This window comes from Bos indicus, chromosome 15, assembly GCF_029378745.1.
Source record: "Bos indicus isolate NIAB-ARS_2022 breed Sahiwal x Tharparkar chromosome 15, NIAB-ARS_B.indTharparkar_mat_pri_1.0, whole genome shotgun sequence".
NCBI classification, from domain to species: domain Eukaryota; kingdom Metazoa; phylum Chordata; class Mammalia; order Artiodactyla; family Bovidae; genus Bos; species Bos indicus.
The window spans coordinates 15,548,248-15,571,905 of NC_091774.1; the positions used below are offsets into that span (position 1 = coordinate 15,548,248).

At 41.8% G+C, this 23,658-nt stretch overlaps 1 protein-coding gene and 1 long non-coding RNA gene across 2 annotated transcripts in view; one reads left to right on the forward strand and one right to left on the reverse strand.

The window, feature by feature from the left end:
- Positions 1-10,657: 10,657 nt before the first annotated feature.
- On the reverse strand, positions 10,658-23,491 carry LOC139187277 (uncharacterized). Its single transcript, XR_011570813.1, has 3 exons — positions 22,641-23,491; positions 22,000-22,081; positions 10,658-11,236 (listed from the first exon to the last, which is right to left on the reverse strand). It is a non-coding gene; the product is annotated as an uncharacterized lncRNA (long non-coding RNA).
- Positions 22,119-23,658, forward strand: part of SESN3 (sestrin 3) — an 80,917-nt gene continuing 79,377 nt past the window's right edge. The window contains exon 1 of the mRNA XM_070803350.1: positions 22,119-22,136. The gene's annotated coding sequence lies outside the window, so the exon portion shown is untranslated. The remainder of the gene's footprint in view (positions 22,137-23,658) is intronic.

Sequence of the window (23,658 nt, forward strand, 5' to 3'; positions counted from 1 at the left end):
ATCTGTTGATTGACATTAGGTTACTTCCATATCTTGGCTATTGTAAACAGTGCTGTTATGAACACTGGTGTGCATGTATCTTTTTAAATTAGTTTTTTGGATTTTATTTTGGGCTGGGGGGAGAGTATATACCCAGGAGATAAACTGCTGGATCATATGGTAGTTCTATTTTTAGTTTTCTGAGACACCTCCGTACTTTTTTCCATAGTGGCTGTACCAATATACCTTCCCAACAATAGCTTGCCAGGTATTTTTGTCGAACTGACAGAAAGTCAGACACAAGAAGAAAACAATCAAGGTATTAATGAAAACAAATTTCAAAAATGAGTTATCTGTAGTACCCCATGGTTAAAAAACACAAATGGAAATTCCCTAGTGGTCCAGTGGTTAGGATCCAGTGTTCTTGCTGCCGGGCCCTGGGTTTGATCTGTAGTTAGGAAACTAAGGTCTCTCCAGTTGTGCAGCATGGCCATGTAGGGATAATATGAAAAACTAGAAAGATATTGACATGATTAACATCAAAAAGAAGGATTTTTTGGATTGTTGTTATTAATGACTTTTGCCAAATGAAACCATGGCTGTTATTATATTTGGTATATCCATTAAGCAGAGTTCTATTGGCAAAATCCAGCCAATATATTGGGCACCATACGGTATTTTTTTCCTAGAGTCTTCCTGTCTTGTGGCTAGAGGTAAGTGTATTCTTTATAAGAATGCCTAGTACTTGTGAATACTCATATCATGATATGTGTGACATTGCATTTTCATTTGTTACCTATCTGACTCTCAGTATGGGACTGACATACCCTGGCCATGAAACTGGGAGATCAATTATGTGTAGAAGTGGTTACACGTCTCTTCTCTCCAGATTTCACTGCATCACTTGCAGAATCTCTAGGATAAGCTGAAGACACTAAAAACTTTTATGAAATATCAAGAAACGTTCCAGAAAGCAAAGGGTATGATACTGTGGTGCCAACTCTGGGGAATCAATGTGAGGCCTTGTTACTGACCCAAGTAGAGCTAAGCTGGCCACAGACCTGGGAAAGGTCTGGAGGGCTAAACTCTATATTTCAATCCTTGAAATGTATCAAATAGCCTAGCTGTTTCTGCAAATTCATAAAATATTTTATGCAGGCTAAGTCACTGAATAAAGTGTATATTGAGTGCCCGCCATATGCAATAATACACTGTGCTCAGTGTTGGGAATAGAGTGATGAGTAAAATAGCCCCATAATGATGGTCAGAGAGGTAACAAAATTAAAATGCAATGTTACAAATACTGTAACACTGGTATTCACCAATGCTGTGGGTTCCCATAAAGAGTGCATTTATCTCTAGCTACAAGACAGAGAGACTCTTCCCAGGGGGAGAAAAAAATACTATATGGAGCCCAAGATGTATTGATCAACTAATCAATAATCACTCAGAAAGGAAACTCTATTATGACCATGTTAAGAAGCTTAAGGGCCCTCTGACATCTGTAACCAATTTTTAGCATAGGATCTTAAGTTTGTTTGTTTTTTTAAGGATATGTTCATCAGATCTGCATGTGGCATAAAGTTGGGAGAGAGAGCTGAAAAATTGATGACTGAAGCAGGATTTAAAACGGTATCACAGTTTGGGAAGATGGCCTGAAATCAAGAAAAATGTAAAATTTTGTCTAAAAAGTCATAAGAACAGAAAGAGGGAAAGCTGTCTCAGAAGCAGCCTATGTGGAAAGACCTGGGGAATGATTAACCAGAAATTCTTCTTGGTTTGACTTTAAGCTTCTTTAATAAAGCAAAATATCATTACTAAACTGTGGTATCCTTGAGGGCAGGAATCATATCTCAAATATTGAATAGCCCTCCCTTGCCTCACATAGGGCTAACATAGAGTGTGTGCTCCATAAAGCTTTCTTAAGTGGGGTCAAAACTGAAGAAGCCCAAAGCAATAGGCTTCGTTAACCAAGGGGCTTTGGTCAGACCATTAGGGTAAGCTATCAACTCTCCTCGTACATATCACCTCTTGATACTGCTCTGGGCTTTCTCCTCCAGATTTCTTCTGGCAGTGAAAATCAGACTCATCTGCGTGATTGAGCAGCTGACCTGATCCCCCCTGACTTCCAGCCCCACCTCCCAGGACCCTCCTTCTTCCTCATGTGCTGCCCCAGCTCTTTCCTCCAAGGCCCTGGCATCCCTTCCAGCCTGAGCACATGCTGGCCTCTGATGGGAGACTTCTCCCCAACCCCTCACTCGAACCCATGTTCTACTTGCTCCTCCTGGTTCACCATGACTTGTCACTGAAACCTACATGGGGAAACCTCCCCTGAGCCCTGAGCCCAGGGTATGTCTCAGTTCCTGATATGTCTCCTTGCTGATACTTACCATCACCATGCGGTGTTAATGAGGGCAAGGATCTCAGCTGCTTTGTGTCTTCACCACTGAATTCCCAGTACCCGGACCAGTGTGTTTCAAGCTTGAGTGTGTCTGTGAGTGAATGTCCTGAGGGATCTTGCTAAGCTGCAAATCATTATCCAGTAGGTCTAGGGTGGTGCCTGAGAATCTGCTTTTCTTCCAAGGGATGCTGATGCTATGGGTCCTCTGACCCACTTTGGGTAGCCAAGTCCTGCCACACTGCTTGCCCGTGTGTCCTCCCTGCTTGTAGTACACCGACTTCTTTCCATCCTCACAGTTGTTGCCTTATTGGAATCCTTTCTCATCTCTTATCCAGATGATCTGATCTCCCAGCTGCTCTTCCTGCCTCAGTTTCCTGGAGGTCCGACACCTGGGTCATACAGCTTCAAAACATCTTTCTATGGATGATTTATAAACCCAATCATGTCTCTCTTCAGATTCCTTGTCACCTTGTAGGGGAAAAAATCCAAGCTCCTAAGTATGGCTTTCAAGGCTCTACCCTGCCAAGTTTTCTGGCCCTAACTCTTTTGCAGCGTGCTCTCACACCCCACACTCCTGCTCTATCAAAGCCTTTGCAGTTCCTGGAGCTCACTAGGCTGTTTCATTCTTCCCTACCTTTGCTCAGGCTGCTGACTCTCCCTACAAGACCATCCCCCAACTCCATCTGCCTATCACATGTCCACATGCACACTCTGACTTACTTCCCCCAGGTGGGAAGCATTTCCAAGGATTCCCCTCTCCAAGGAGGACTGGCAGCTCCCTCATTTTGTTACCAAGTCCAAGCTCATACTGCTCACAGCACAACAGGCCAACAAATCGAGAGACAAGTCGTTGGGACAAGAAATCAGGACTTCATTCAGAAAGTCGGCAGGCCAAGGAGATGGTGGACTAGCGTCCCAAAGAACCATCTTCCCTGAGTTAAATTCAGGATTCCTTAATACTAGAATGGATGGGGTAAAGTCCTGGGTCTGGATGTGTTCATTTCTTCCTTCCTGTGGCCATTTGCAGGTGGGCCTGGTCAGGAAGCTTCCTGTGGGCTAAACAAAGGTATTTTAGCTTAGTGCTCATTACACAGGAGGCAGGGGTCCTACATGTGGGTCATTATGTATGCTTTAAACTATAGGCAACATCCCTTTACTGATTGTGTGCACACATGCTAAGTTGCTTCAATTGTGTCTGACTCTGTGTGTCCCTGTGCACTGTAGCCCACCAGTTTCCTCTATCTGTAGGATTCTCCAGTCAAGAATACTGGAGTGTGTTTCCATGCCCTCCTCCGGGAGATCTTCCTGACCCAGGGATCGAACACATGTCTCTTACGTCTCCTGTATTGGCAGGCGGGTTCTTTACCACTAGTACCACCTGGGAAGCCCTTCTTTAGTGAGTAACTTGTAGCAAAAGCAATAGAGTACAAAGGTTAAAATAATTTACTCTTCCCTATTACAATTTGGATTTCACTTAGCTCCCTATCTTATTTACAAGGCAACCTCCTCTTTCTAGGGGCTTCCCAGGTGAAGTTAGTGGTAAAGAATCTGCCTGCCAATGAAGGAGACATAAGATACTTGGGTTTGATCCCTGGGTCAAGAGAATCCCACAGACAGAGGAACCTGGTGGGCTACAGTCCCTAGGGTTGCAAAGAGTCAGACAATATTGAAGCGACTTAGCAACCATGCATGCACTCCTCTTTCTAGGTGGTGAGTCTGAGCACACTACTGTGCCTCATTCACTGTTACCCTCACACCTGGCACACAGTTGACACTTAAGTCATGTGTAAAATATATGAATGGGTGGTGTCATGCTTTGCTCCAGATGCTATATTTTAAGGGGGAGTCTTTGACACACTGGAGTCCTTCTAAGGAAGGGACTCCAGCGTTGGTCCAGAGTCCCTGTGACATGAGAAACAATTCAAAGGAAAATCTAAACATACATCCTAAAGATGTGGCCGCATATAGTAGGTGCTCAACAACTATTTACTGAATGAGTGAACAAATGAGTCATAATAGCTCTCTTCATATGGAGCTTTCAGGTAGAAGAGAGTATACATGCATCTTGAGTCACCTGTAGGTCCAGAGGCTCCAGCATTATATCTAAGGCAGAGGTTTCCATCCAAGAAAATAATGAATTTCCTAACAAGACCAAGATGTAGCAAGTTGCACTTCCTTGGTGAGCCATCTAAAGGATTATCTTTCTTTTACAAAGATAAAAACAAATAACACAACAGAGTCTCTGGACCAAGTTAGAGTTACTTTTGTGGCAAATGACAGGAAAAAAGTTAAGTTGTGGATGTGTGTGTTAGTCACTCAGTCATGTCCAACTCTGTGATCCCATGGACTGTGGCCAGCCAGGCTCCTCTGTCCATGGGACTGTGTAGGCAAGAACACTGGAGTGGGTTGCCATTCCTGTTTCCAGGGGATCTTCCCCACCCAGGGATTGAACCCAGGTCTCCCACATTGTGGGCAGATTCTTTACCATCTGAGCCACCAGGGAAGCTAAGTTGTGGGTAGTTTATTGTCTCCAGTAATGTCATCAGGACTCTCTATCCCCTGCGATCTCCCTTTCCCTTTCTCTCCCCACCCCGCCAGTTTCTCCAGTGTTGGCTTCAGTGTAGAGGACCTCAGAACTCCACTTACTTCTCACCAGAGCAAAGACAGGACACGCTCCGCTGACAGGACCAGCTGGGATGGTGAGTGAACAAAGCCCAGTGGCCCCGGGAAGGCGGCTCTCTGCTACACAGAGGAGCACCTACCCGTGTAGGACCCCGCGTGCCTGAGGGGAGAACAGGACAGGACTGAGCATGAAGGAGGGGCGATTTCCAAGGCTAACACTGGCTAAAAGTTACCTGAAGGCAAAATAAGAGCCGGAGGACAAAAATAGCACTTAGCCACCACAGCCTGAGCTTACTGTACATTCTAGAACTTGTAACTGCATTCACTATTACATTCACCCCTAATGTAAACTCAGCTGACAACCACCGGTTGAGCATTTCAACCCATATTTTACTAACCTGAAAAGATGTCACTATTCACATAACATAGACTAGAAGATTTTCTTTATTCGTTTCTCAAAAAAAAAAAAAGTTGTTGTTGTATTGAAGATAGGTTGAGGGGGAAAACCGTCCTCATAAAACCTATAATCTCGCGGAGAAAGCAGCCAAGTAAAACAACAATCAAAAAGCAGGTGACAAGCACTTTAAGAAAACAACCCATCTCCATCTTGTTATATGGAGAGAGAAAAAGATACAGGGAAAGTTTCATCACACTCCTTCATGACCAAACATCAGTTTCCTTTGGTAACACAACCGGCTGCTTCTCTGGATTAGGATATAAATGGGCAGAAAGGTTATTTTGGCCAAAGTCATCTCAGTGTTTCCCTGGCATGGTAGCCGAAGAAAAGGGATCCAAGTGCTTGGAGCGCTCAGTTTCAAAGCTGGAAAAACTCAGGGATGGTAACATCACAGACACTGGAAATCAGCACCTTCAGGGCACAGAAAACAACAGATCACTTCATGTGTAATAAGCCACTCCTATCAGTGGCTGGGTCTATAACAAAAAAATTTTTAAAGGAGAGAGTAAGGAGATAGCCAATGTCCTGATTCCCACACCATTTAATCCCTTGTGCCACCCATACTTCACACTTGGTTGTCAGTTTCACTTACCTTTCTCAGGCTGATGTTTTGAACTTCTATCATGATCCCACAAAGTATATGACCTCTCAGATGTCACCTTGGCTGTGGACATCCTTTTCCCTATCCGTAGTGACGTGGCATACAAATCGTCCTTCAGAATCTGCTGTAGCTGAAAGGTTTGGGCAGTAACTCTTTTCTCAGGCAGAGAATAACAACGCTTTCTTTTACTTGCTGCTGAGGCCTTGATGACACATTTCAGGTAATTTAGGTCTTGAGTGATGACAGTGGTCACTGAATTACAAAGCTCATCAGAAGGCTGATCTCTGCTTCTCACCTCGCTTTTAAAAGTTTTCCTGTGGCTTATTAAAACCTTAGTTGCCATTGTTAAGTAGCGCACTCTACTTACACTGAGTTAAGGGATATCTTTTAAAAAAAGAAAACTGCTCTGAATTACTCTGTTATCCTTTTTTGCAGGAGGCACAGATGTGCTCCACTCAGGTGATCGAAGAGGCAAAGGGTTCCACTGTAATTACTGGCCTACAATGTGGACCCAGCTGGGCTGACATTTTAATTTCTGTCTCTTTTGTGGCTTCCATTATCCTGGGGGCCAAGGTATGAACGTGTCTGGAATCACAATTTGTGGAAAGTTTGTAAAATTCTGGAACGGGGCCAGGACCATTCAGGGCTTGGGATGGATTTCTTGGAGTCTCTCCAAATGTATGGCTTGTCCATTAGTGCTATGTGGCCAGACTTGAGTCTAGAATAGATAGTTAAGGCAAAATTATGCTTACTGCCCTGGTTGTACAATGGAAGGAAACCGAGGTGAGCGGTCTGGAGAGGGTTGCTTCAGTGCTTTAGAAGGCTGGTTCCACAGAGAAATGCTTCCTGGGTGTAGAAAGGCTTTAGGGTGTTCAGAAAGCAGTTATTATATAAATATAAAAGATGGATAACAGGGAAAATAATGGCTAAGAATGAAAAGGCTCTGGTTTCCAGAAGATGTTCTGTCTCCCAAAAAGAAAGTAGTTCTGTATAATGAATAAAAGCCTGGCACCCTGGTTCAGCCTGGGTAGGTGTCCCAGCTTCACCAGTTATCAGCTTAGAGAAAGTTATCAGTCTTTGAGAAAGTTAACTTCTCAGAAAAGCATCAGGCTTGCAAAGTTAGGGTTAAATGAGAAAATACATATAAAATGTATAGCATAATGCCTGACATACAGAAAGGGTTACTTCAAGCCTCATAAGGAAACAATCTAAAATGTTAGAATCTAGTAGCTTACAAGGTTTTGGGGGGGCGGTCTCAAACTGCCTTGGGAATTGGATGAAAACTATGGATCCTTGTTCCTCAAGGGAAGACATATATAAAATTTTTGTACACAGTTTAAGGAATTCAAATACACAGAAGACTACAACCATAGACTTCAGGTTATTTCAGGTTTTTTTCCTTCTAGGGCTAGACTTATTCCCCTGAGAGAGAATAAAGACATCAGTTTTATTTATTTTTTTATGATTTTTGATCATTTATAATTATAGTCTCTCAACTTTTTAGAACTGGAGGGAATTTTACCTAGTATAAACACCGCTCCCACTCCTTTTTTAGGAAATAGCAATACTAAGGTCCTAGGAAAATTTGGTGTTGCAAATAAGCGGGGAAATCTATCAATTTCATATTTTTATAATTAAAAAGTTTACCTTTCTTTTTATCAACTGTCTTTCATGTTCAAGATGCTCCTTAAAATTTATTATATTTCTCCCCCATTTTCAGTCCTGTTCTCTGAAAGATATTTACAGACCTCAGAAGTTCATGTTCATTCAAAGCCCATGATACATACAAAGATCTTTTTCTCCTTTGTGTATATTAGTTAGCATATTAAAATCTGCCCTGCCATACTCATTTGATATTGCACTATTTAATGCAGCAGAGCCTTGCTGCAATGCAGTACTAGAGTACTACAGTAATAATTTCATCAGGCAGGAATTCAAATTAACAAAGACTTATCGGGACAGGCTCAGGGACAGGCTCCATTCTGTGTGCCTGGAATGAAGAGAAGCCAGACAGAAATGTGTGCTCTCAGGGTGCTTACAGTCTATGACAAATGCCCTTTGCTTTTGGGAGTATTTGGCTGGAGTTGAGATTCTGTTCTTGGACAGGACCAAAGACAACCTGGAAGGTTACAGTTATGTGAATTCCAACCGTGCCTCCAACACTGTTCCTCAAGAAAAAACAATAGCCGACTCAGCACAGGCAGCATAAAACACAGGATGGCCAAAATGTGCCTGGGCAAAATCCCACCGTACCTTCCCCCTGGCCAGAGCATGAATCACTTCAGTTGGCAAACAGGCCATGCTTAGACAAGTCATCGCAAGGCTTCCCACTACAAAAATACTATAAGCTCTTCTACTTTGCTTCCAGGATACTTTGGGTAACTTTTGAGGGCAATGTGAAAAGGAGGGCAAAAGCCCTGGGGTTGGCAGTTTGCTCTAGCGAAAAGGGGCCAGGAAGCAGGGCTGATGATGGAGAAAAGAGCCAGATGAAATTAAAGGGATGGGACACAGGCACAGGAAAAGTCAGAAGTAAGTCAGATAAGTGACACACCAAAGGCGTTGTTGTTAAAAGGCTCTGAGAAATCATAATTGTCTTGTTGCATGTGTTTCTGGAGAAGCAGAGGTGGCTCGAGGTTGGTAAAGCTGACATGTCATTGGGATCCTTGGGCTCTGAGAAATCAACCTGATCTCACTCAGAAATAGGGTCGAATGATGTCAGTGAAGCCCTGAAGACAAAGACCTAATAGAACAATGCTGAGACGGTGCTGAGCTGGCTCAGGAATCCACAGGTGGGGCTGGAGCCGCTCTTCACCCCACGTCCTTGTCCAGCCTTGGGGGTCACATGGCTGGACTTCACCCTGAAGCTCTTTAGGGCAGCCCCAGGGCTATAAGCCCCTGCACACACCCAAGCATCTGCCTTCCCTTTTTTTCCATCTAGAAAAATCTTACTGTTCCTCGTAATCTTCCACATCTGGAACCTTATGTTTGCCTGGCTAAATATACTCCTCCGTTCTTTGAAAAAAAAAAAGGGAAGTAAACTCTTCTTGATGTTCTCAGGAGGATCCAACTCAGACTCGGCTTCAGGCCCTTTCCACCTGAGATGTCCCTGTCCAAGCAACAAAGAGCTATAGTGAAAAAGCAAAAATTATGTTTATGATATCCGAGGAAGGTGAAATCAACCTAAATGAGCTACATCATCCAAGAGAACACACTCATTTTGTCATGACATGGTACTGTGGTGACTTCTTTCATAGGTGCTCCTATTTTGCAAGCCACAATATTTTTGGCAGATGAATTGCTTATCTCTTCTCCCAGTGAATGCTTTGATAGACAACAGTATAAATATCCTGTAGTCTGGGTCCTTGGTTTTGTAAACAGCCAGGAAATAAATAAGGCATTTTGCCTGATGACCAAGGCAGACTCATAAATAGACTTCTATAAACAGAGGGCAATTGTAAAAGGCAAAGATGAAAGAATCCATGGCTTGGTCCATGCTTTATATATCCTCCCCATTTACACTTCCCAGAAGACCCTCTTAGCCCAGACCTATATTTAAAAAAAACCCAGACCTATTTATAGTATGGTTAGCTTCTTACTAGAGTCATACAAAATACATCAGGCATGTTATCTTTTGTGATATTGTCTATATTCCTAAAGGTAGTTAGTTGCCTCTTGTAGAGCAAAACTGAGATCATCAGCTATTGGCTAGCAGGCAAAAGTCTTGATGGCAAGAGCCAGGGCACTCTATCTCAGGATTCCAGCTCTTAAATGGGAATAATACTTCCTTTTCATTAGCTGACAAGCTGCAGCTCATCAGTCAAAAGCTTAAGGAATGATTATTACTCACTAGCTCTAGCTTTTTGCCTTTCCATACTCTAGGAAAAAGAATTTTGGGGGAATTACCAGGCGGGCCAGGAGTTAGAACTCCTCAATTCCACTACAGAGGGCTTGGGTTCAATTCCTGGTTGGGGAAATAAGATCCCACAAGCTGCACAGCATGGCCAAAAAAGAAAAAAAAGAGAGTTTGTTGACAGTAGGACACATAAAGGCATATATTCATGTGTGTGGATGCACTGCTATTGTTGTCTTATCACTCAGTCACGTCTGATTCTTTGCAACCACCGTGGACTGCAGCCCGCCAGGCTCCGCTGTCATGGGATTTCCCAGGCAAGAACACTGGAGTGGGGTGCTGCTTCCTACTCCAGTGTGGTTACATATACCTCACGTATGAGCCCAAGTCCCAGAGAAGATGGTCTTTCTTCATCTAGAGAGAGGTTAGAATGTTGTCATTTAATTTCTCCTGACACTTAGATTCTTCATTTTTCAACAGGATCTCTGACACAGAATTCTCTATCTTACAGTGGGACCGAACAGACTAATAGAAGACCAAAATGTACTTTGCAAACACAATTTCAGTAAAAATGCTTGATGATCCACCTTGCATATTACCAAGTACTTGAGCCCTTTTAAATCAAATACAGTGGTAAATGACACCAAGGAGCCCAAAACATTAAAATTCAAATAAATTTCAATTGCAGTTGAATTCAAATAAATTTCAATTGCAGTTGAACAAATATATTATTGCTGCATGAAAAGTTTTAAAAGTAATAATAATAGGTAATATTTATTGAGTGGTCATAACAGGAGGGACACTGTTCTATGCACTTTACATAATTTTTTTCATTTAATCCTCAAAAAACTCTACAAAGTAATTACTAAAAAAAATGAAATTTGAAGGGTTTTTCAACAGTGACTAGATTATATAATATTAAGATAGAAAAAAAGTTTTCAATTTCTCCCTTACAGAGCTCTTAGGTAACACATTTCAGGTCATAGCTGAAGTTCCACTGGTATAATGTATTTCCATTTGTTTCCATTCCTAGGCGTTCCAGTTCCCCCAAGACATGGGAGTCTCTTGATGTTTGGATCTTCTTGGAGAAAGAAAATGCAAAGTGACAGGTTTCGAATAGACAGAAACAACAGTAGAGTTGTTGCATCAACAGCACGTCCAGCACAACCACAGTCCTTCTGGGATGGCCCCGGGTGGGGCAACACCACTTCCTTTAATTCCCCATCCACAACATTTCCAAAGGTGTGGCAAAGAGGATCCTCACTGGTCGGGTGAAGCATCTCCTTTATTTTCCAAGATCTTGGCAAATCCTAAGAACTATTGTACCTGCAGGAGAGAGAATGGGTTCAAGGGTGGCTGAGTTTAGAACAAACCCAATATAAGTGAGAGAGAAAGAGAGAGGGAGAGGAGGAAAGAGAGAATGGAGGAAAAAGGGGAGGAGAGGAAGGAGGAGGGGAAAGGAGGAGGGGGAAGGAGGGGAAGAAGTGGTGGAAAAGGGGAGGGAAGAAAAGAGGAGGGAGAAGGGGGAAGGAGGAGGAGGAAGGGAGAGGGAAGAGGGAGGAGGGAGAAGGATGTGGAGGGAGGAGGGAAAGAGGGAGAGAGAGACACTTAGAAAAGGAAGAAAAAGTAGTGGCTTCCGCAGACACAAAGCGTGTGAGGAACAGTAATGGAAAATCAAGACTATTCCAGATTTATCACGGCTACCTGAGTTAAGCTTGAGCTCCCGAAGCTAGCGATTGGCCCTACAGAAACAGATTGCTTGTTCAGACATATTTCTCATCTGGCAAGTTGAGTCAAGTGAAAATATTTATACCTGTTCATAGTTACATACCTGGTCCTCTTCATTATCTCATAAAGACCACCATAGTGATTTTTAACTTTGCAAATTGACCCAAAGCTGCCCTTATTTACTTTATCTTTTTCTTCACCACTTAATTCTTTGGAAATGTTCAGAGACATTTAACTCCCATTTCTGTTTGTTTTTACTTTAAAAAAAAAATCCTTTTTGGTTCAAGAACTCTAAAAAAAAATCATTAAACTGGGCCAGCAGGCATGAGGTCTGAACGAAGGATAAGAGTAGAAAGAGAGAAAGCCTTTATCTCTCAAAGTTTTCTTCATGGGTGGTTGCTCAGGTAGACATTTCGGAATCACACTGATGTTAAACTTGGAGAGAAGCAGTTTAGGTAATAGATTACTGATCTTCATTCTCCAACTGGAGGCACAAAAGGTCCTAAAAATTTGAAAGCAGACTTTCTTAATGAAACGTTACACTGGAAGATTTTTTTCTATGTGAAAAAAAGCAAAATGGGGTTTTCTGGCTCGGTGCATTCTAGTTCTTTCTTTTGAATGTCAGACTTTCACATCCATTTGCTAATGAGAACTAAGAGTAATACTTCATATTTGTAAGTGCTTGACATGCAAGGGAAGAAAGAGATGGTTTCAATCAATCTCTTTTGATTGAAAGAAACAGGCACACTCAAGGTACTTCACAAAATTAATGGTGGAAAGAGATTTAGATGGGGGAAGGGGTGGAGTGGAGTGGGGGTGGGTCGTCACAAGGATACATGGCAGGGACCAGAACTGGAAATAGGCAAGATTGAAGGCACCTCCAAGTGTCTTAAGTGTCTTCGCTTTCTTTCTGTGCATTGCCTCCATCCTTCTTGTCCAACCTGCTTCCTCAACCTTTACTATCTGTTCTGCCCTTCATAGTTTTCGGTTCCTTTTGGTTCATGGCATCCTCTCACAATCTGACTTTGCTGCCAGCTGGCTTGGTGTTTTAGTTTCCAATTGCCGAATTTCCCAGAAAGGGAACTGATTGGCCCAGATCATCGTTTTAAGCTAGTCCATCCAGATGGTTGGCCAGGTCACAGAATGGCTATTTTCCACCAAGTGCCTACTCCTTGGTCTACTCATGTGAGACAGGGAGCAAACACATAATACAGAGCATCACTGTTTAGAATGAGCCCACAGAAAGGAAGATTTCCTTAGAGGAGGATCTGGATGGGCAAGGCTGAGATAAAAACCTCTAGTTCACCAGCAGATTACATGGAAACCAGTTCATTCATCTTTGTTAGACGAGCTAGTTTCAACCAGTCACAATGGGGTTGGACCATCCTTGACACAGCATGTAAGAGGAACAAGGGTAACTTCTTTCATCTCCCCTCTCCTTCAACTTCAGTATATACACCATTTTACCTCCATGACTAACCACTTGCCTAGGGATCATCAGACTTAAATATCAAAAACATTTGGAATTTCAGCATTTAGAGTGTCAACAAAAGGATTTTTCGAATCCCAGGATCATTCAATTGTTTTATTTTAGAGTAACATGCCAATGGGCAATACAATATTAGAAGAAAGAATAATGCATATTGTTTTTTCTACTCCCATAGCATTGATTTCAATAGTAATCCAGCTACCAGAAATGCCCGCACTGTGTCTGGTGGACATTGGGAGACCTAAGTCAGCAGACCTCATAGTTTGATAACCTATCACAGAGAATTATTTCAAAGAATAATTACAATATTCTGACTGTACAATGCAAAGACAGGATTGCATAATACTATTTATAAATATGGGCTATAATACTGGCATTAAGCAAATCTGGGTTCAAATCTCAAATGTCTAGTAATAACTCTGACCAAACTTTTAATCCCTATAAATTGTTTGTAAAAATGAAGATAACAATAGCCATTCATGGGCATTTTGTAAATATTAGGTAAGACAATATATAAAGGATATTGTGAAATGACTGGTACACAGTAAGCACCCAGTAAATGGTAGTGGTTGCTTCTATTACTATATCAATTATGATTATAGTATCATTACAGTGGGTGTTGTGGGAATTAGAAAATACAGATTAGAGATAGGAGAATTGCTTTCAAATACTTCAGAGTCTTAAGAGAGATAAAATAGATGTACCTCTTAGAAATGGTGCCTACATTTAACTTGCACATACAGGGATGGAACTCAGCATGGGGGTGGGCTAAGTGAGAAATATCAAGCATGAAATGATGTTAAATGATATTCTTTAATTAGGAAAAAGAAGTTAAATAAGGATAGTCCCTCATAAAAGAGAAAGGAGGCTTGCTCTCAGTATTAAAGTTTATTTGAAAGTCAGTGTTAGTCGCTCAGTCATGTCCAACTCTTTGCGACCCCATGGACTATAGCCCACTAGGCTCCTCTGTCCATGGGATTCTCCAGGCAAGAATACTGGAGTGGGTTGCCATTCCCTTCTCCAGGGGATCTTCCTGACCCAGGGATCAAACCTGGGTCTCCTACCAGGTCTCAGCATGCAGGCAGATTCTTTACCATCTGAGCCACCAGGGAAGCCCAAGGTTTGTTTACTGTAATGTAAAAACTCAGGATTAATAGGAGTTTTATAATTGTAACGGGAACTACATTAAAAGAGGAACTGAAACATCAAGATGTGAGTTGCAGATGGAAAGGACCCACTGGCTGGCATACATGGTAGTCACTGTCAAACTGTGGACAGTCCACTACTTGGGTTTGCATTTTACTTCCTCAGGGAAGCCCGGATTATGTTAGATTCCCATGCTGTATGTTTCCTTCCTGTGTTTCCCCTACTATAATAATCATTACAGGGACTTCCCAGGCGGTCCAGTGGTTAAGAACCCAAGTTTCCACTTCAGGGGGCACCTGATTGATCCCTGGTTGGGGAATTAAGGTCCAACATGCCACACCGTGTGGCCAAAAATAAAAATACTTATTACATATTGGTGTTACTTGTTTGAAGTCCCTCTTCTCTGGAAGATTATCTGTTATGTAAGACCCCGACTCTCATGTTCCCTAACTAACCAAGAGCCTGGTACTTGTACTCCACAGACGCACGTTGAGCAAATGAACGCATGAACACAGGAGTGAATTTCCATCACTACCACTAAGAGGCGTACAGTTACTCAAAGGAGCTTTCTAAATTCTTTGCTAATAATTCTCTTACCCTCTGTTCTCCATTTTCTATTTATCTTCTACATCAGTGCAGAGATTATACATTAGTCTCTCTATTAAATTGTAAACTTATCTTTTGTTATTTTTTTAATCACCAGGACTTACTACTTGCTCAATATCCAATAAATAAATGAGTGAATAAAAGACTATCTGGACAGCATGTATTTCGAAGCATAGTCTTCCAAAATGCTTCTAGCTTTCCAAAATCTTATGAGACGCTGTTGTGATTCCAAGCTGGCAGCTCATGTAGGAATGCCAACACTTTATCTTTGAAATTGCTGTTTGTTGTTACCATTTATATAATTATTGAAAGTTGCTTCTTGCTACCAAGGCAAATTTTACCTTTGCATGAAAATCATTTTACAATTTTAAGACAACTTGGGAACTTTTGTTGGTAAAAATGTATCTACTTTCTAGTTAACAAACTCTAATACATCCAATTATTTCATCCAACAAGCTTTTTCAAGCACTTCCTCTTAGGTTCCAAGTATTTGACATATTCAGATGAATAAAGGCTCATCCTTGAAGACGCTAAAAATCTGTATGTAACTGTCACTTTCAGAAGAGATGAAAATTGAAGTGTAGGCTGTTCCCTTCTTAGGGTCCCTTCAACTATGTGTTGATTTCCTGCAAATTCTTCACAATAGAATAAATACTGTTATATGTTATCTAAGACACTTGAGTCTAAAAAGTATAACTCTTCTATACTCCAATTAACAGGATCCTTGTTTTATTCACCCACTTTCCTTTTTAACACCCAGACAACTAGCATATTCCACAATGATCTCTCTTTAAAATACATAAAATTATTTCTCTGTCTTAGTTTCCTCACATCTGTAAGAAAGATATTAAGAACTAGGGTGAGTACAAATAGATTACTTAAAAAAAAAAAAAGGAATAGACTCACAGAAGAAATAAGGGAACAAAGAAAACCCGGGCAACTTTGGGGATTTTTTGAGACTAGAGCTGCTTTTACTTTCTCCCTGCCTACTTGCAGATATTCTCCTGCTTCTCCTGTCTTAGTAATCCTGCTTGCACTAGATTCTCATGGAAATTGTAAGACAAAACAAATTCACAGAATTTTAGAGCTTGACTAGGTCTTTGTGATTCTCAGATATGAATTAACCACAAATTTAATGACATTTAAACCTTAGTGTCCATCACTAGCACTGGCCCCTTCCAAGGCTCTTTGGAGAGGCCAGAGAAATGTGTCCACATAGTCATTAATTAAATTTTTTAAAACAAGCTATTAACCATTATTGGTAAGGACCACACAAACTCTTTGTACTCAAGTTACCTCTTTCAAACTCTCCCTCATGCCAGAGAAATTGGGAAGCCATGGGTATTTTTGTTATTCTAGGTAAGGGGAAGTTGAGATGGAGGTAGCTTTAGCTTGTGTTTAGTGGGTTATATATATAGAAAGAGATAATAGTCATTTCAGGTGTGGTTGTTGGTTTTGAGTTGTCCCAATGTAAGAATGGATTCTAGGAATATTTCTACTGCCACCAGGCCAATTCACATGCATCATGTCACAAAGATGTAGGTTGGAAAATGTTTATGATGCGTAAGTGTTCTAGGGCACTAGACTAGAGAAAAAAATGAATCATCCTTCTATTTTCTCCATAGAAGATAATATTGCAAAAATCATTCTCATATGAAAAGGAAATGAAAATATACAGCCAAAAATATGGAGGGGAAAAAAATAATATAGGGTTGTGTCAGGTAGTTGATTGATAGTTTTGTTATTTATTTGGATTTTATGATGTTTATAGTATTTTCAGCTTTTTAAAGTTTATTGATTCCATTTATTAATTTTAAATAAGTATTCACTTTCATAAATAATTTTGCATCCATAGTTTCATATTTTTTTCTTAAGGAAAGTCTCCATATTTCATAAGTTTCAATTTTCCTATAATCTGGATTGGCTCTGACCCCACTTAATGACCCTTCCACATTTAACAGAAAAGGAAGCTGAGGCCCCAGATCACTTAGTTTACAGCACTACTAAACTAAACCTTAGGTCTTCTGACTTTCTGTCCATTGCTACTTCTACAATACGTTACCTTACTTTTGAGAAGTACCTTGAAAATCATTTCGCTATTTGGCAAAACCAATACAATATTGTAAAGTTTAAAAATAAAATAAAATAAAAAGAAAATCAAAGATCTTCACAGAAAAACAAAGAGGAAAATAAAAAAGATCTCCTGACCACAGTATACAATAAGAGTAAATCTTCATATAGCATTTCTTATATGCAAGACATTGTCTTACAGCGCTTTACATATAACTCCTTTAATCCTCAAAACAGCTGTCTATAACTAAGCCAATATTAATATCTTCTTTTTAGATGACAAAGATTAAGACATAGAAAAGTTAGGTAACTAGACCAATGTCAGAGCATAACATCCTTTGTATTGTGGCAGCTAGCAGCAAACACTTTTTGAGGGCTTGCAAGGTTCTAGTCACTTCCTGAACACTACGGTGCATTGTCTCATTCAATCTTCACAATCACCCTTTGAGAAAGTACCATTATTACTCAATCTCACAGATGAGGAAACTGAAGCCTAGAGACAGTAAGTGACTTGCCCAAGGACATATATCTAGTAAGGGTCCAAGTCAGCGCTCAAATCCGTATCTGACTCCAAAGCCCAGGCTCTTAGTCCCCACATGATAATGCTTATCAAAGAAAACACTCTCCTGGGCCTCCTACTATTGCCACGTTCCCCTTGGTCCCTTTCTCCTAAAGCTACAATTTGAATGGGAATTTAGACAGAGTTAGAATAAGGAGTAAGGTTACCAGTGTAAAGGACATAATAGTCCCTTCTTAGACAACTGTCCTTCCCCTTGTGTGTATACACACACACACACACACACACACACACGTATGTGTCAGAGTACCAATGTGTATACACACACACACACGTATGTGTCAGAGTACCAGAGTATTCTTTTTTAAATTTATTTTTAATTAATGTATAATTGATATACATATCGTGATATCCTTTTTGTGAATTTGCATATTTGATATTATTTATTTTCACTAAAAGTATTCCCACAAATATCCAATTATAGAATTTTGACTGAACAGATTGTTATACATACAAATGTTAAAATATTATACAACCATTATTCTGTTTTTGTTTAAAATCCACTATTTTGAGACGTAACTTACACACAGTTAACTGCATAATAAAACTGTACAGTTTATTGCATTTTGACAGTTATGTACACCCATGAAAGTATTAGCACAATCAAGATACATATCATTTCCACAACCAGCAAAAGATTCCTCAGGCCACTTTGCAATCCATCCCTTATGTACTATCACCCAGGCAACTGCATATCATGATATTCTTTACATTGGACCCTTTTCCTCAACTTCTGCTATAGCCAAGAGATGACATGTTTCTTTTTAACTCATGTTCTATGATAAAGTTAAGAGGATCAGTCAGTAGATCAGTAATTTGAGTGCCGGAGAAAGTTCTGAGATGGCAAATCCTTACAAAGGTCAAGAAGACAATGTATATAAAGTGACAAAATGGAACCCCAGAAGAGTGACAGACATTGGTAAACCTGAAAATGCATGTCCAAATGCAGATAACAGGTGCTGGGTTCCAGCAGATGGTGGCCATATACCAGTACACATCCAGTGTAACCAGATCTAACCATTTTCAAGAGACACCAGAAATCTAGACTTGGTGGTGGGTGGGGGTGCGGGTGGCGGCAAAAATCTCCTACATCAAGTGTTTTTAAGTAATTCAATGTTAAAAAGAACTGTGCTGGCTAACATTTGCAGGCCAAACAATGATAAACCCAGATCTGTAGGCCTCTCCTTTGCAATCTGCTTTCTACAGGGTTTAATGCAGGAAACTCTGGAAGGGGAAGTTAGAAGAGAAAGCTGGCAGAAATCGGGATCTTGCTGGAATATTTGTTCCTTGGAAAATGAGCTTCGGTAAGAATAATTTTCCTGGTGGAGGTGGGCGATGGGGAGGGTGGGAGGGGAAGCGGCGCTCGAGCAGAGCCCCTTTTGGATCACATCTTCTTAATTCCTCCTTCGGAGTAGTACTGACTGGTCTTAGGCCCTAGGAAAAATTAGCAGGAATCTAATTAACAGCTCAAAGGGAGCAATTAATTTACAATTGTGTGAAGTGCAAATTCCTTTGTGCACAAAACAAATTACAGTATTTGCAAATTTGTAAATAATGCAGTACTTGCCCTGCAATCCAAGGCTTTGGGTGCCCCCAGGGGAAAGACGAAGAAGTCTGAGAAGGCAAAATATTAGAAAATGACCTATTGTCTCCAGAACTGGAATTTTTAAAATATCTTCAGTAATTTATTTTTTCAATTGAATCCTTATTCAGGAACTATAAAGGGGCCCAGTTCTTAGGTCAGTAGAATGAGAATATCTAGAGAAGTAAACAATTTCAAGTCCAAAAGTCACAGCATGTTATTAACACAGTATCTTCTTTCAAAAGTGCTGAACATAAAAATGTGCCCAACCCTCTCTCCCTATACCCTTGGTTTGTGGTAAGAACTTTCATTTTATAAGAGAGATAGCAAGCCTCAGTCATGATCATGATGTTCAGTGTCAAGAAAGACTTGGTGACAGGTAAGGACATGAATCCAATCTCTGCTTTGCAGCAATAGTCATTCTGAACCATTCAATTCACAGATATGTGTTGGGATCCTTTTGTAAGATCCGGTAGCTATTATTAGAGATTAAAAAGAGATGCCCTAGACTTACAGTATATTGAGGAAAATCAGAGTGAAAACTCCATATTTTCTCCAAGATTTTTAAAGCATTTCTTTTAAAATGGGTTGAGCTAGGAGCTGGAAGTGAATAAGTGAATGCAGTCCATTCCCTGCCCTACAGGCGTTCACAGTCTAATGAGAAAATAGAATCTGAACCAGTCATATCAGTATTCAGTTTGATGCTAAGGAAAAAGTATAGGAAAGGATGCTTTGACAAATGCTTAATCTACCAAGAGATCTCTCCCCTCTATGCTTATTCGTTGAGTGTGTGAGTGCGCACGTGTGCACTCAAATTGCGTCCAACTCTTCAGGACCCATGGACTGTAGACCATCAGGCTCCTCTATCTATGGGATTTCCCAGGCAAGAATACTGGAGTGGGTTGCCATTTGCTGCTCCAGGGGATCTTCCTGACCCAGAGATTGAACCTGGGTCTCCCCCATTGGCAGGCAGGTTCTTTACCACTGAGCCACCTGGGAAGCCCTCTTATGGTGAGTTGAGTGCAAATTGGTTAAATCTTTTCACAAAACCTTTTAGTACATTATATCAAGAGTCTTAAAACATATTCACATCCTTCTGGTTAGAAATTTCATATCTAGGAATCAAAGATGCTGCCAGAAACTTACATGTAAGGAAGTTTATCAGATTATTATTTATAATCATGAGAAATGGGAAATAATCTACATGTTCCATGATGGAGTAATGGTTAAATAATTTATGGTACATCCAAGCCATGTGATTTTATGTACGACTAGGGGAAAAAAAGGTCACACTTGAAAAAATAGTTCAAAACAAGCAAAAATTATTTTTAAACAGTGTAAAATGTTTAACGAAGTATCATTCTCTATTGGTACATAAAACCTTAAGAAAGGAATGCTCAATATTGGTTGTTAATTTTCACCGCTGTCTTACTTTCCTGAAGTTCTTTCTTGTTTTAGACAACCAGACAACAAAAGGGGTGGGGTTTTTCCTTGCTCTGAACGAAGTTCAAAGAATGGGCTTTTGTTTCCTTCTCTGTAACTAACATGAGGTCCAGGATTTGCAAGTCACTTATTTTCTAAGTCACAGTCTCCTAGTATCCAGGCTGGCTGGGAAAGAAAAAGAGGCCAGGTAAGGGATGGAAAAGAAAGGAAGAGTCCAGAAGCTGAACATTACCCAGAGAGGTGAGAAGAAGGATGATAGAATTGAGGGTGTGAGAACCGGAGGAAAGGACGGTCATTGTGTATTGAGAATGAGTTACTGGATTGGAAAGTTCAGAGGTGGGACACAAACACATATATTGTGGCTCAATAGAAGAAATATTACACATACATGGTGATTCAATAAGAGAAATGTTACATGGTTGACTGCCAAATAAATGACAGTGTAGACAATTAATTTTATAAAATTTTGGAGGAGAGGGGCATCATTTGGTCACATACATGTACATGACCATGGATCAATGAAGAGATTCTTCTAAAACCTCCTTTTAGCAATCTCTGTTAGAAGGTATAATTGTATGAAGCTGGCCTCTCTTTTCCTGCCTCTCTGGGTTATTGAATAACTTAAGGGACTTCACTGTGAAAGAATTTTAGCTATTAAATAAAAGGAAAGGATATAAAAAGTATATGATAGAAAATAATTTGAAGCTAAAATATTGTTTGAGAAAATTCAATCTCTGCACAAAAATTCATTTCATCCTTTAATTTCAACTTGCCTTTAAAATGTATTCACATAAAATCTGCTTTCCAAGCCAGGAATATAACTCAAGAAATGTACCACTAAATGGGGACACATATGTGTTTCAGTTCTTAGGACAACTGTGCCTTCCTAACTTTCTCCCTGGATTTCTTGGTTCTCTGCATTAAAGTGTATATAAGTCATTTCTCCCTCTGCGGAATCTTCTTTTTTAGTTTCTTCTAACAGAATGTCATACACCTTCCCCACGCCATTGCTCTCCTAGGCTGTATAAATCCACACTACACCAAGAGAACTTTAGCTATCACTAAACTTTAGCTATCATTTAACTTTAGTTAAATGGATCAACACATTTACCCCACCACATCATTTAGACCCTTTGGGGATTTTCCAGTCTATTTTAATCTATTTAAACCTGACACTGGCAGATTTCCATTTCCTTTGTTCCTTGTGTAGACTTGGTTTATGCTCGTTGGTCTCTAAAAGGGACAGAGAGGGGGCAGCTGTCGAAAAATGAGGAGACTGGCAGTTTTAACCACAGAATTTGGTCTGATAGCTTTGATATGCTAAACTTGCTAGCTCCTCCAAGTGTACCTTTCTGATTTTGCATCACAACACCACACTGAATCCCTAAGGCAACCAGGGTAGTTTTTTAAATTAAAAAAGAAAGGAAAGAAAAGAAAGAAATGCAAACCAGTGAAATCATTCGTGTAAATCATCTCCACAGATTCATTCTGCCAACTGCAGGCCTTCACGGATCCTCGTACGCTAGCCACCTTTAAGAAAAGCAGAAGCCGAGAATACTGATCGCGTTCTCCAGCCCGAAAACAGGTGATGTCATAACGCACAGTCTTATGTGGTTTCAGCCAGGGCTGGGTGGGGAGCTGGGGTTCCAGTGTGCACGGAACTCGGCTCCAGTGGGCAGAGCAAGCAATCTCTGGGGCCCGGAGTACGCCGGGGAGCGTCCGGCACCAACCAGGCTCTCGCTCGGCACCTGCCTTTGTTCTCACAGGGGAGCAGGTTTCGGGGTGTCTCACGTCGGAACCCGCCTTCAACCAGCATGAGCGCGGCTAGCCCCTCCGGAGACCTTACTCTCCCACTTGTCCTTCCCCCCCACACCCTGCCAGCCTGAGTTTCCCCCAGTTACATCTGCTTTCTCTCCCCAGAACGTGAACACCAAAATCCTGAATTCATTTGTAGCTTTGCAAGAGGCAGGTCTAGCCCAAGAGCTTTAAATGGCAATTTGTTCTCTGAAGCTTCGTTCGCAGGCAGGGCTCCGAGCTCTGCGTTTATCTAACCAGCCGCCCCAGAAGGACTTTGGGGTGGAAGACAAACCTGTCTCTTTGGCCTTGTCGAGCTGGACAAATAAAAGAATTTTCGTTGCTGAGAGACTACGACGAGAAGGGGCTTTTGATGGAGGAGGAAACCGCTAACCCACAGGTTTTGAGTCTTTTGTTTCCCTCTAACCGACTAATGGTGTAAATGTACTTAGACATCTATCCCCCACCCGCTGCCGAAGCTTTAGGTAACTGGTCTTTTGCAAAACAAGGATAAGCGATGCATAAAGTTCTTTGCGATCCTTGGCTGTCAACTGCTACAGGACTGCAGTCTTCTTTCCAGCTAAGATTCTGGGTAAGAAAGAGAAAGCCTAACCACGTGCCCTGGTGGATCGGTATGAACGTTTTAGCTCCCCCCACCCCCACCGTCTTTCTCAAGAAATCGGGAAACATTTAGTTGAGTCTTAGACCCTCTAGCGAACTCTAGCTCCCAGCTATTTATCTCATCCCCTCCCCATTTCTGCAGGGACCTAGCGCAGGGGCTGTGTCTGGCCTTAGGGGAGGGGCTGGGTTTCACGGGGTTATTTGCATGTGACACACCCTCTTCCCCCTATTGGCGGAGCGGCACAAACTCGGTTCCCTCCCACCCGGCTACCGAACTAACCCGCCGTCTCCCTGCAGTTCAGAGCCTCGGAGACAAACTTAACTTGCCCGGAGATTCGAGGCGTCCTCGGCGCCTGTGATTGGCCGGTGCCACGCCCAGCCGACAGCAGCCGCTCATTGGCTGCAGGCTGGCGCCGGGGGGCGTGGCCGGGGCGGCCCGATTGGCGGGAGGGGGCGGTGCCGGGGCGCGGAGGTGGTGAAGGCGTTGAGGCGGCGGGGGCGGGGCCGCGCGGAGCCGCTGAGGCGCTGCGGCGGCGGCGGTGGCGGCGGCGGCGGCGGCGGCGGCGGCTGGTCCTGGCCGGGCGGGGGCGGGGGTCTGCGGGATGGGGGCGGGCGGGACGACGCGCCGCTGAGGAGCCGCCGCCGCCGTCTCCGCCGTCGCTCCGGCAGCCGCCGCGGGGGTCGCTGCGGGC